The following is a 13,158-nucleotide window of genomic DNA, read 5'->3' on the forward strand; positions in this document are numbered from 1 at the left end:
TTTCCCTAGTCCCATGACAGGGAGGACCTCATCCCCTTCTATCTGACCCTAGATTATCAGGTCTCATCAAAGTTGGCTGCATCATCTTCTTCTGTGGCCAGGAAAAGCTCACCTAAAGGGAGAAGATCAAAGAGTCAGCCACTGAATTCATGTCAGAGACAGATCCTGTACCCCATACTAGGAATCTCACTTGGAAACTGAGCAACTTATGGGCTTCTCTTGAACAGGGGGTCTAGGTCTTCTCCATGCATGGTCTTTTGTTGGAATATCACTCTCTGCAGCACCCCCCACCTCCCAGGCACAGGTATTTTGTCTTTGTTGTTCTCCTTGTGGAGTTGCTGTCCCCTCCAGGACTTTATATCTTCCTCTTCTTTAATAAGGATTCTGGCACTCTTCCAAAAGTTGGTTCTGAGTCTCAGTATCTCCTTCAATACCCTGGTGGGTAAGGTCTTTCAGAGGTCCTCTGTGGAAAGCTCCTGTCCTCTTCCTCATCTCCGTCTACTTTTGATGACTATCCTGTTTGTCTTTCTGAACAAGGATTATGCATCTTCTCAATGGTCCTCCTTCTTGTTAGCTTCTGTAGTTTTGTAGATATTAGCATGTTTCTCCTTTATTATATGACTAATATACAGTTATAAGTGAGTATATACCATATGTGTATTTCTGCTTCTGAGTTAACTCACTCAGGGTGATCTTTTCTAGTTCCCTCCATTTGCCTGCAAATTTCATGATTTCCTTGGTTTTGACTGCTGAGTAGTTTCTACTGTATAAATGTACTTCACTTTTTGTATCCATTCCTCCATTGAAGGGTATCTAGATTGTTTCTAGATCTTGGTGATTACAAATAAAGCTACTATGAACATAGTTCAGCAAATGTCTTATTGAATGGTGGGGCATATTTTGGGTGTATGGCTAGGAGTAGTATAGCTGGATCTTGGAGTAACAATATTCCTAATTTTCTGAGAAAGTGCTAGATTGATTTCCAAAGCGGTTTTACATGTTTACATTCCCACCAGCGATAGAGGAAGGTCACACAAGGTACTTTATGTTATTTGTGGCTTTTGCGAAGGGTGTAGTTTCCCTAACTTCCTTCTCAGCCCTTTTGTCTTTTGTGTAAAGGAGGGCTACTGATTTTTGCTCAAGACCTTTATCAGTTTGTTAGATTGGAGTTTTGTTAGTTTTTCTTCTAGTATTTTCTGCAAGGCTGGGTTGCTCTGTAGACATTATTTATGTTTAGCTTTGTCTTGGAATATTTTGTCTTCTCTATCTATGTTGATTGTAGACCTAGAAGAATCTCACCAGACTTCTCAACAGAAATTTGAAAGCCAGAAGAGCTTGGGTAGATGTCATGTAGACACAGATGTCAATGCAGACTACATATCTAGCAAAAAAGTAATTTTTTTAAGCTTAGTGTTCTGCTTTTATTTAGTTTATTTTTTTAATTTCTAATTTACTTGTTTATTTTTGGGAATATCTTACATGTTCACTATGTATTTTAATCATGTCTAACTCCTAACTCTCCCCATCCAATTCTTATGAAATTCCCTTCCTAACATCATGTATTTAAAAATGATTGAAAGAATCCAGTGAGTCTTATTAAGTGTTGCTTATATCATATATCCATGGTTGTGGAGTCATCCATAGGGAACATGAGTACTCTACCAGTAGACACTCCACAAAAAAAGTGAGTTTTTCTTCCCCATCAGCTTTCAGCTGCCAATAGTTCCTCTGTTAGGGTTGAAGGCTGTGTACCCCTCTCACATCCATGCTGAATGTTGACTGACTTGATCTTGTATAGTTCCTGTTCAGGCCAACACAGTTGTTGAAAGCTCTTTAGTAAAATAGCCCTATTTTATATAGAAGACAGTGTTTCACAGCACTGTACCCTGACCTGTAGCTCTTAAAATATTTCAGTTCTGCAATATTTTCTAAGCCTTTGAAAAGACAAGGGGTGTGATATATGTGTTACATTTAGGGTTGAACATATTCTCAGATAATAAATGTTAAGTTTTCTCATTATTAATAAATGATGTAATAAAATATGCTAACCATCTCAGTTTAGTCCGTATCATATTTTACATTGAAATTGTAATTTTTACTTTACATGAAATAAAATAGAAATAAATTATCCATTTATTCCTGTATTATTACCACCACATTTCTTTCTCTAAGATTCTCTTTTTTCCATTGTCTTTAGATTTATGTATTAACCTTGATTTTTTTCTCTATCACAAATATTTAAGCTACAAATTCTTTCTAAATGTTTATCTATATGTCACATGACTTAATGCATTTTATTATAGTTAATTTCTCTGTGTTTGACGTGGTTTGTAAATCTTTCAATGAATTGCTTAGAAGGATGTTTAAAATTTGAAGTTCATGAAGTAAACTATAATTTTTATTAGTACTAATGGCATTGTGGTTAGTCTTGCTTTATAGATTAGTAGATATATTTTAATTGTATTCTGGAAAACTATATACTGCAATTTTTGAATGTATGATTTTAAGTGCATCTATCTATCTATTAAAAGTAATATAATAGAAAAATATTCAAGTTTATAGTCATTTCTTGCTTAATCTATTATTAAAATTTGTATTTATCATGATCTTTGAAGATTTCATTACTTTTTACTTACTTTTGCTGTATCTCTTATACAATTTACAGATGTTTTCTATTAACTGAAAATTAAAATTTGATATACTTTCCTAATGAAATGACTGTTTTGTTTGTATGCGTAAGTTTTCTTATCTGATAAGGTTTTCTTCTCTCCAACTCTTTTATCTTACACTAATATACATACTGTAGTATTTTGCTTTATATTTATTTTATGATATGTCAAGGTATAAAAGGATTTTAAAATAGGTGCTCTTTGAAGGCCTCATTTTGAGGTAAGTTTGGAGTTAAATTCTAAATAAGACCAAGATAGAAGCAATGTGTTTATGTGGGCAAAAGGAATTTCATATAGAGGAAACTTACTTAAATATGAACATATATTTTGTATGCTGGCAAACCAGCAAAGAAGCCAGGGTAGCAACAGAGGGATGAATACGGAAAGAATACCAGTGTTGAAATCAGAGAAGAAAGGGAGCTACATCAGTCAGAGTTTATGTAAGGATTCATAAGCTATAAGAGAACTGAGGACTAATTGTAATGGGAAAACTAACTGGATGATTCTGAACATGGGAGACATCATTTGACAGTGCCATGTTTACAAAAGTCTATAGGTCCACAGTGAAGTTCTTGGATGAAGGGTAGAAATAAAGAAAATATTTGGGAGAGTTTTGCAATGATTTTGATATAATATAATGGTAGCCATGACTAGCATAAAAACAATACAGAAAAACAATGGTTAATTTGGGGTATGTTTTGAAATGTAGGCCAGGCTGGAATTGTTGAAATATGAAAGAAAGAAATCAAATAAAAATGGGGTTCTTATCTAATACAAACAATGAATGCTTGCTATTTATTTTTACAAAACACAGATGACCTTGTGAACAGAGTTGCTCTATATAAGGTAAAATCAGATTCTGCTTTATAACCTGCTAAGTTTAAGGTGTTTTTTAGTCATCAAAAGGGAGATGTCTGGTTGAGACTGGAGTCAAGTGTAAAGGAGCAAGCTAATGATGTGAAAATCATCACATACATAGACACTCTTTAAAACTGAACAGTGATGAGAACACCTAGGAAGTGAGTAATGATAGAGAAAAGGAAAGATCTAAGGATGGAACCCTAGGGCACTTTGTTGTTTAAAAGTGGAAAGATGAAAAGAACACAAACCAAAGTTAAAGAGAGCCATGTCCTGAAGGTCAAAGAGAAGAAGCGATTTAAGAAGGATAAAGTCATTGCATCTGAACAGTGATGATAGGTAAGGTAAGATTAAAACTAAGAATGTTTTCACTACCACGCTGGCAATACAAAAGTCACTTAGGGAACATGAACAAAGTTATTAAAGAAGAGTGCTGAGCAATGACTGTCTCACTGAAGTATGTTCAAGTGAGACTGGAGAGAGAAAGGAGGAATAGTAAGAAGAGAAAATTCAAGGTGGTTCTGTAAAGAATAGGTAAATGGAAAGATTATATGAAAGGGGAAGAATGCTTCTTCGATTCTTTACAGCATGTTATGCTACTGGTGCGAGAATTACCTTGCAGAATATTATAATTCAAGTTACAAGTCAGAGATCATTAAATTCTTTCCATAAAATGCTATAAATTTTTTCCATAAAAGGTTAATTCTTAATATTTGAGCTCTGTAATATATATGCTTTCCCTCTATCATTGTTACCTGCTAAAGTAGCCATAATGAATATGTACATAAAGGAGCATGGCTGGATTCAAATATCTATTTTCAAAAATAGAAGCTGGCTGGATTTAGTCATAGATTTCAATCATTGCTCTATTTAATAAATACTTTATGGATTTTAATAAATTCATCTTAAAAATAGTAAGTCGTGAAGTATATGATAATTTTTGATGGAACACAATGTGTACTTTAAGATTACAGATTAACAAGAAATCCCTAGGTCTGAATCACATTGCTTTCTACTTTGTCCCTTTGTGTTCAATTCTCATCAGTAGTTAGCTCAGTAAACAAAAATATTTTTCTTAACAGAAAAATCTATTTAGGCTAAAATTGTCATTATAGAAAAAGAAACACTATAAAGTATACAAGGGTAATAGCCCTAATAAAACATCCCAAGATATTACCCATTCTTATTTGAACTATATAGTATATAAAGTAGTGATCAAATTTACAAAGTAATAAATAAAATTAATCTATATAGTAAACACAGAACATCCATAATACATTTTTTCACACATTCCACAATAAGAAGGGTATCTGATCAAGTAGCATCCATTTGGAGACGAGTGGGCTAGGATGGCATGAAATCAAAAACTATCTTCCATAATGAATATGTGAAGGTTCCATGTTAAGTTAATCAGAGAGAAAAACAGTTTGGTATAGGCATTAAAGAAGGCTTCAAATACTTTGATAACTAAGTTTATATCAGGAAAGATAGAAAGCCATTTAGTTATAGGGTATATATTTTCTGAACAATACAGTACCTATTATTAATGCTTCCAAATGAGTTTTTAAGTTCCCAACAGGTAAGGAAGCAGAGACTTTACTCTTAACACTTATACATTTATTCTCTCCTCAGTAAAATAGAAACTACATCTATAGCCCACCTCTTGGAAAATTTGCCAATAGATGTTCAATAACCTCCTTCAAGCCTTTAAAGTACTCTAGTATATGAGACAGGCACTCTTATCAGTGAACTTTATTCTCTTTATCTCTCTGTCTTAGCAAGGTCCTCTATATCCTAGGCTGGTTCTGATTTGACATATTGCTAAGGATCACATTGAACCCCTGAATCTACTTTCCGTACTTCCCAGGCACAGAGATTACAATGACATGCCATCATGCCTGGCTTTTGGCTGGGCTATGGATCAAACTTAGGGCTCTGTGCATTCAAGGTAGGCACTCTCCCAGTGGAGCTATGTGCCTAGTCCTTATTTGCTTTTGTTCTGTTTATTTGCTTTGAGATAAGTTCTGATGTTGTAGCCCATCTGGCCTCTCACTTCTAAGCCATATCCACAGCCTCCCAAGTGCTGGTGTTGTGAGTGGAAGTTCCTGGCCTGCTCTCTTCTTGCTATTAGCTTAATTTTCAGATTTATTTGTATTTTGCATGTGTGAGTGCTTTGGCTGAAAACAACAAAGTGGGGAGGAAAGGTATATTTTGGCTCCATTTCAGAGGAAATATTTCAATATTCTGCTGTGACCTGTGATGAGACAGACACTCATGGTGGAAGGAAGTGCCCCACTTCCTTCCTACCAGGAAGCGAAGAGAAAGAGGTGGGAAGACAAAGAGAGAGAAAGAAAATATTCTTTTCAAGTGCAGGTCTTCAATGACCCACTTCCTGCAAGTAGGCCTTGCCTCCTGAAGCTTTCCCCAGCACCAAGTAGCTCCTTAAGCTACAAATCTGGCCACAATTTCCCCAGTACTATAAATTATACATTACACACACACACACACACACACACACACACACACACACACTATATATATATATATATATATATATATATATATATATATTACATATGAGTAATAATAACTGTCCTCACAGGCTCTGTTAAAGCCAAGTAACTTAATATACATAACCTACATAAGATCATTAAATGGTCAAGGAGCTTATTAAACCATGTGGTCCCTGAGTCTGCTGAGAGCCAATTTCCTAGAACCACAATTGCTGCAAAACAGGGTGGAACAAGTGTACAAAGAAAGCTTCAGGAGCAAGCAAAGGTGGATGAGAACAAGCAGCTTACATGGGTTGGCCAGCCCTTCTTGGACATGGAAAACTGACATGATGGTCCTTTATTAATGAGATGAACAGCTCAGATGCAAGGTGAATGATGGCAGTCACCTAGCAATCCTTGCTGTGGCTGGTGGGGCAGTTCAGCTGGCCTTCCCTACCTCACTCCTCCCCCCATCTGAATCATCTGAGTACTCTATCCTCATGTGAAGGGTACCTTTTGTAGTTTATTTTTCCTTTTGAGGCAAATTCTTCCATAACCCAGGCTAATTTAAAACACCCTAGGTAGACAAAGATAACCATGAACACTTAATCCTTCCGCCTGCATCTCCCAAGGGCTGAGATTACAGGTCTGCACTCTCACACTTGGTTCATACAGTGCTGGGGATCAATCTCAGGCTATCATTGATACCAAGAACTCTATAGATAAGCCTACATTCCTGGGGTGTCTTTGTCAGATATTTTATTACAGTAACAAGAAAAGTAACCAATAACAAAACAAAACAAAACAAACAAACAAACAAAAACCACTTTGGCTGGAGAGATATATCATCATTAACAGCACTGGCTTCTCTTCCAGAGGAGACCTGTTTAATTTCCAGGACACACATGGCATCTCACAACTGTCTGTAACTCTAGTTCCAGGGGTTCTGACACCCTCACACAGACATGCATATAGACCAAACACCAACGCACATAAAATTAAAAAATGAATTTAAAAAAATTTAAAAACCCACATATTTTCATTAACAAAAATCAAAAATAAGTAATAAATAAATAAACCCCATTTTTAATTAGATTATTTGGTTTGTTGGTGTCTAATTTCATGAGTTCTAAGTATAATTTGGATAATAGCCTTCTATCAGACATAGGGTTATTGAAGATCTTTTCCCATTCTTAAGGGTGTCATTTTGTTTCCATTGAAAAGCTTACAGAACCTTTTCAGTTTCATGAGGTTACATTTATTAATTGTAGATCTTAGAGCCTGAGCTCTTGGAGTTCTGTTCAGGAAATTTTCTCCTGTGCCAATGAGTTCAAGGCTTTTCTCCACTTTTCATCCAACAGATTTAGTGTGTTTGGTTTTATGTTGATATCTTTTACCCATTTGGACTTTAATTTTATGCAAAGTGATAGATATGGGTCTATTTGCATTTTTCTACATGTGGACATATAGTTAGACCAGCACCATTTGTTGAAGATGCTATCTTTTTTCCATTGTATGGTTTTGGCAACTTTGTCAAAAATCAGGTGTCCGGAGGTATATGGGTTTATTTCTGGGTTTTCAATTTGATTCCATTGATCCACCATTCTGTTTCCATGCCAGTACCATGCAGTTTTTAGTATTATTGCTCCACAGTACAGCTTGAGATCAGGGCCAGATGAGGTACAGAACAAAGGAGAGAATTCTCAATAGAAGAATATCAAAAAGCAGAGATAAAATTAAAGAAATGTTCAACATCCTTAGTCATCAGGGAAATGTAAATCAAAGCAACTCTCAGATTACATCTCGCATGGATCAAGGAACAATATATGCTGGAGAGGATGTGGAAAAGGGGGAACCCTCCTCCATTGCTGGTGGGAGTGCAAACTTGTACAACCACCATTGAAATCAATCTGGTGCTTTCTAAAAAAATTGAAAATAGCACTACCTCAAGATCCAGCTATTCCACTCCTGGGTGTATACCCAAAAGATGCCCCACCATTCAATAAGGACATTTGCTGAACTATGTTCATAGTAGCTTTATTTGTAATCGCCAGGATCCAGAAACAACCTGGATGTCCCTCAACACAGGAATGGATACAGAAATTGTGGCACATTTACAGAATGGAATACTAATCTGCTATTAAAAACAAGGAAATCATGAAATTTGGGGCCAAGTGGATGGATCTAGAAAAGATCATCCTGAGGGAGGTAACACAGAAACAGAAAAAAAAAGGTATGGTATATACTCACTTTTAAGTGTATATTAGCAGCATAATATAGGATAGCCATACTAAAATCTACAGACCTAAAGAAGCTAAACACTGAAGAGGACCCTAGAGAGGATGCTTAAATCTCACTCAGAATGGCAGAGGATAGACACCAGAAGCGGTGGAAGACAAACAGGATGGAAGCCTACTATAGAGAGTCCTCTGATTGGCTCCATCCAACAGAGGATTGAAGCAGATACTGAGAATCACAGCCAAACTTTGGGTAGAGAGAAGGGAGTCATATGGAAGAAGAGCAGGATGAGAATAGAAGAACATGGAGAAGACAGGATCCCCACAAACAGACCAACAAAGCTAAAAATTCTGAACCCAGGGGGTCTTGAAGAGACTGATGCACCAACCAAGGACCATACACAAAGAGGACCTAGATCCCCCTGCTCAGATGTAGATTATTGGCATCTTAGTCTCCATGTGGGTCTGGGGCTGCCTCTGTCATGAACTCAGTTGTCTACTCTTTGATTACTAGCCCCTGATGATATGGCCTTAGGGGATCCAGGCAGTCCTGATGAGACTCTACAAGCTATGGGAAGATGGCAAAGGAGAAGAACTTCCTCTTTCAGTGGACTAGAGGTAGGGGATTGGGGGAAGAGGGAGGGAGGGTGGTATTGGGAGGAGTTGAGGGATGGGGTTTCAATCAGGATATATAATGAATAAATTGTAAAAAATAAATAAATAAAATGGAAAATTACTAAAAATAAAGAACTATAATAAGATTAAGATAGATTTAGGAAGAGACCAAAAAGCAATTGAAGGAAAACTTAATCCTCTTCTATCATGACACTGTTCTGCCAACTTCATACACCTTTCTGGAACACTCCACAGACTGTCTGAGCTGAATTGTCAAATATACTGTTCAGTCATGCAACCACCAAGCCATCATTTTTCCAACTCATTAGACCACATTATTAGAGCCATTGCAACTGCAGCTCTTATAGCTCAGGGCATAAATATGTCTAGTGTAACTTTGGGCAGCTTAGAGTGGATATTTTTTTATTTGATCCCATTTCATTTTATTATTTTAATTTTATTTAACAAGACTGTTAAGAGGAATATCTTGTCAAGTATTAGACTGCCTTGACATACATTTTCTCACCCAGCTGTTTCTGAGAGCAAAAGAAAAAACAGGTCATGCCTGGGGTGGCTCTCAAATGATCTGTCAAGACTGGAAAATGCCCAGCTTTGACAGTTCCACCATCACAGAACAGTGAAGACCCCTTGTACCAGGTTTCACACTTTTTTGAGATAATTTTTCTGGCCATTTCATTTTAAAGATGAATTTTCTAACATAATGGTTCTCAACCTTCCTAATACTGAGACCCTCTAATACAGTTCCTCATGGTGTGGTGACCCCCAACCATAAAATTATTTTTTGTTTCTAGTTCATAACTGTAATTTTGCTACTGCTATGACTGATAATGTAAATTTCTCATATGCAAGATATCTGATATGTGACTCCAGTGAAAGTTTTGTTCAACCTCAAAGGGCTCAAGACCCACAGGTTGAGAACCACTGTTCTATTAAGATGCATTTCTAAGGTCTTGCTCTTTCTTAAGTGTCCATTTTTTTACCATTATTGCTTTGCTGTTACAATCACACAAGATAAAATCCAACTATATTTGTTTACATGCCTTCAACTGTTCGTTTTTCAGGTGTACAATTATAAAGCTATACTGATGACATGATTGCACCTAACAACTATGCTTCCTTTTACTATCGATAAAGTTCTTTCATGTACATTAATACATAGAAAATACAAACGGTAGATAATTCAGTAAATTTCATTTTTAAAAAACCATATTTAATTTTAGAAGCTCCACAATCAAAATAGTTTAAGGTATAGGAGGAACTTTGTGCTGCCCATCATTGTAATTCACATTAAGTTAAATGACAAATGAAAGTTGACAGATTTTAAGTAATTTTCATGTTTACACATTTTTAGCGATATGAATTTCCTAGGACTATTGTAATGCAGTAGTGTGAACTAGTTGACATTAAACAATAATATCAAATAATTGAAACTATAATTTAAACCTGTACACCACCTTATCAAGCAATGACAATGAACGTATTGGCTCTTTTAATCCTCTTGTCATCAGTCTTATTCTTCACAAAACTACTTCATGAGTTTGCCTTAAGGGTTCAAGAAATCTCAGAAAATGCTTTTCTTTTTCTTTTGCTCTGGTCATCTAATCCTGTGTAGATACCTGGGTGGGTAACCGTGAAGCTTTTAAGAATGCCATTCTCTGTTATACAGTGATGTATACTGTTGATTGCTGCTAATTCCCTATCTAGTCTCAGTTGGGGATAGCACTGATGAGACTAGAGCTCAGTATCCACTTGAAGATGGAGGTTCCAAAACTTCTACATTACAAAATGTCCATGGGTTACTATTGCTAACGTCACCCTTGCTTTCAGTGACAAATGAATTCAGAGAGCTCATCAGCCTGTATCTCTTCCTCCTATGCTCAAGTAAACAACAGTTATATCACCAATAAAATGTATGCTTGACTATGTAAGCCAATTGAAGTCCCTCTCTGTATGAAATAACCCACTTCTTTCCTGTCTGAGAATAAACTTCTGTTTTCTTATTGATGAAACTATCACTTTTCATAAAGATGTGATCTCAGAAACCAAGAACAAATCTATTTTGAGGAGATTTTCACTAAAAGTTAACTGCATAATATGCACCTTTGTCCTCCCTCCCCCCCAAAAAATAGATCTATGTTAAATAGAACTATGTTAATGTTCCCATCAATAAATATTTTTCAAACTTCCATTACAGTAAAAGCTAGTCAATGAAATGTAGGCCCAAGTATCTCACAAATCTCTCAAGAAGTCACTGTATTGATTCTTGATTCAAGGTCTTCTCTTTCTTAGCTGGAACATATGGCTGGAGCGATTGCAAGCATATTACCACAATCCAGTGAGATTTTTTGTTATTAACTTGACACAAGGCCAGGGTCTTATAAGAAGAGAGAACTTCAACTGAGAAAAGGCCTCCACTATATTTGCATGTAAGCAAGACAGTGTGGCATTTTCTTGATTAATTCTGATTCGGGAGAGCCTAGGCCACCCCTGTTCAGGGGGTTCTGGGTTACATAAGAAAGCAGTCTGAGTAAGCCATGGGAAGCAAGCCAGTAAGCAGCACCCCTCCATGGCCTCTATTTCTGTTCAAGACTCCAGATTTCTGCTCAGTTTGAGTTCTGGCCTTGGCTTCCCTCAGGGGTTTGTGATTCAGGATTTGAAAGCCAAATAAACCCTTTCATCCCCAAGTTGCTTTTGGTCATGATGTTTAACCAGAGCAATAGAAAACAAAATAAGACATAGAATCTTGAATTGACCTTGATGATAATAGCTTAGCCCCAAACTAAAGAAGGCAGAGTTAGAAAGCAGTCAAATGATAAAACATACTGGCAACAATGTGGAGCGAGAACACCCCTCCACTGCTGGTGGAGTGCAAACAGAAAAACTTTGGAAATCAATCTGGCAGTTTCTCAGAAAATTGGGAATAGCTCTACCTCAAGAACCTAGATGTTCCTCAACTAAAGAATGGATAAAGAAAATAGGGTACATTTACACAGTGGAATAGTACTCAGCTATTAAAAACAAGGATATCATGAAATTTTCAGGAAAATACACAAACCTAGAAAATAACCATCCTGAATGAGGTAACCCAGACTCTGAAAGACATGCATGGTGTATACTTATTTATAACTGGATATTAGCCATAAAGTACAGGATAATTATGCTACAATCTACAGACCTAAAGAAGCTAATCAACAAGGAGGAGTCAAGGGAAGGTGCTTGAATATCTCTCAGAAGGGGAAATAAAATGGTAGATAACGAGAGGGAACTGGGTGGGAGAGGGTTGGGGAGGGGTAAAGGGATAGAAATCAGGTGTTGGGGAGCAGGGGTCAGGGAGGGCTGGGAGAGAGAATTGAAACCAGTGGGGGCAACTTTGGGAAGGACAGAGGCTCCTTAGAGTCTACGGGAGTGCTTTAACTGAGACTCCTAGCACCCTTTATAGCCAGGCAAGACTTGAAATGGAGTTAGAGGACACTATTCCACCCACAAAACCTTTGACCCAAAATTTGTCTTGCCTCCAAGAAGTGTAAGGATAAAGATGAAGCAGAGATTGAGGGAATGGCCAGACAATGAGTGGCCCAGCTTGAAAATCACCCCATGGAGAGAGCCTACCCCTGACACTATTAATGATATTCTGCTATATGTTTGCACACCGGAGCTTAGCATAACAATCTTCTGAAAGGATTCACCAAGCATCTGATGTAAACAGATACAGAGACCCACAGTCAATCAATAGGCAAAGCTTGGGGAGTTTTGTAGAAGACTGGGAGGAGGGAGTGAGAGAGGAAGAGGGGTCAAGAACACCATGAGAAGAGCTACAGAGGAAACTAACCTAGACACATGGAGGCTTAAAAAGAGCATGTGTGGCCTGAACCTAGGCACCCTACAGCAGATGCACAGCTTGTTCTTCATGTGGGTCTCCTAACAATTGGAGTAGGGCCTATATATGACTCTCTTGCCTGATTTTAGATACTTTACCCTTAGCTGTGATGCCTCAGTGGGAGAGGAACTGCTTACTCTTACTGCAACTTGATTGCAAGGGTGGGTTAGTACCTTTCTCTGGGGAGAATGAGAGAAGGAATGGGGAAAAGGGATGTGAGGGTGGGACTGAGAAGAAAGAAGAGAGGGGTATGTGATCAGGGTGTAAAGTGATTGAGTAAATTAATTAATTAATGAAAAAAGCTAAAAATAGAACCACTATATAATAAAAAAAGAAGATTGTGTTCCTCAGTGCTAAAATTCTTTCGAAGCTCTAAGGTTCAGTAGCAA

This window comes from Meriones unguiculatus, chromosome X (assembly GCF_030254825.1).
Source record: "Meriones unguiculatus strain TT.TT164.6M chromosome X, Bangor_MerUng_6.1, whole genome shotgun sequence".
NCBI classification, from domain to species: Eukaryota; Metazoa; Chordata; class Mammalia; order Rodentia; family Muridae; genus Meriones; species Meriones unguiculatus.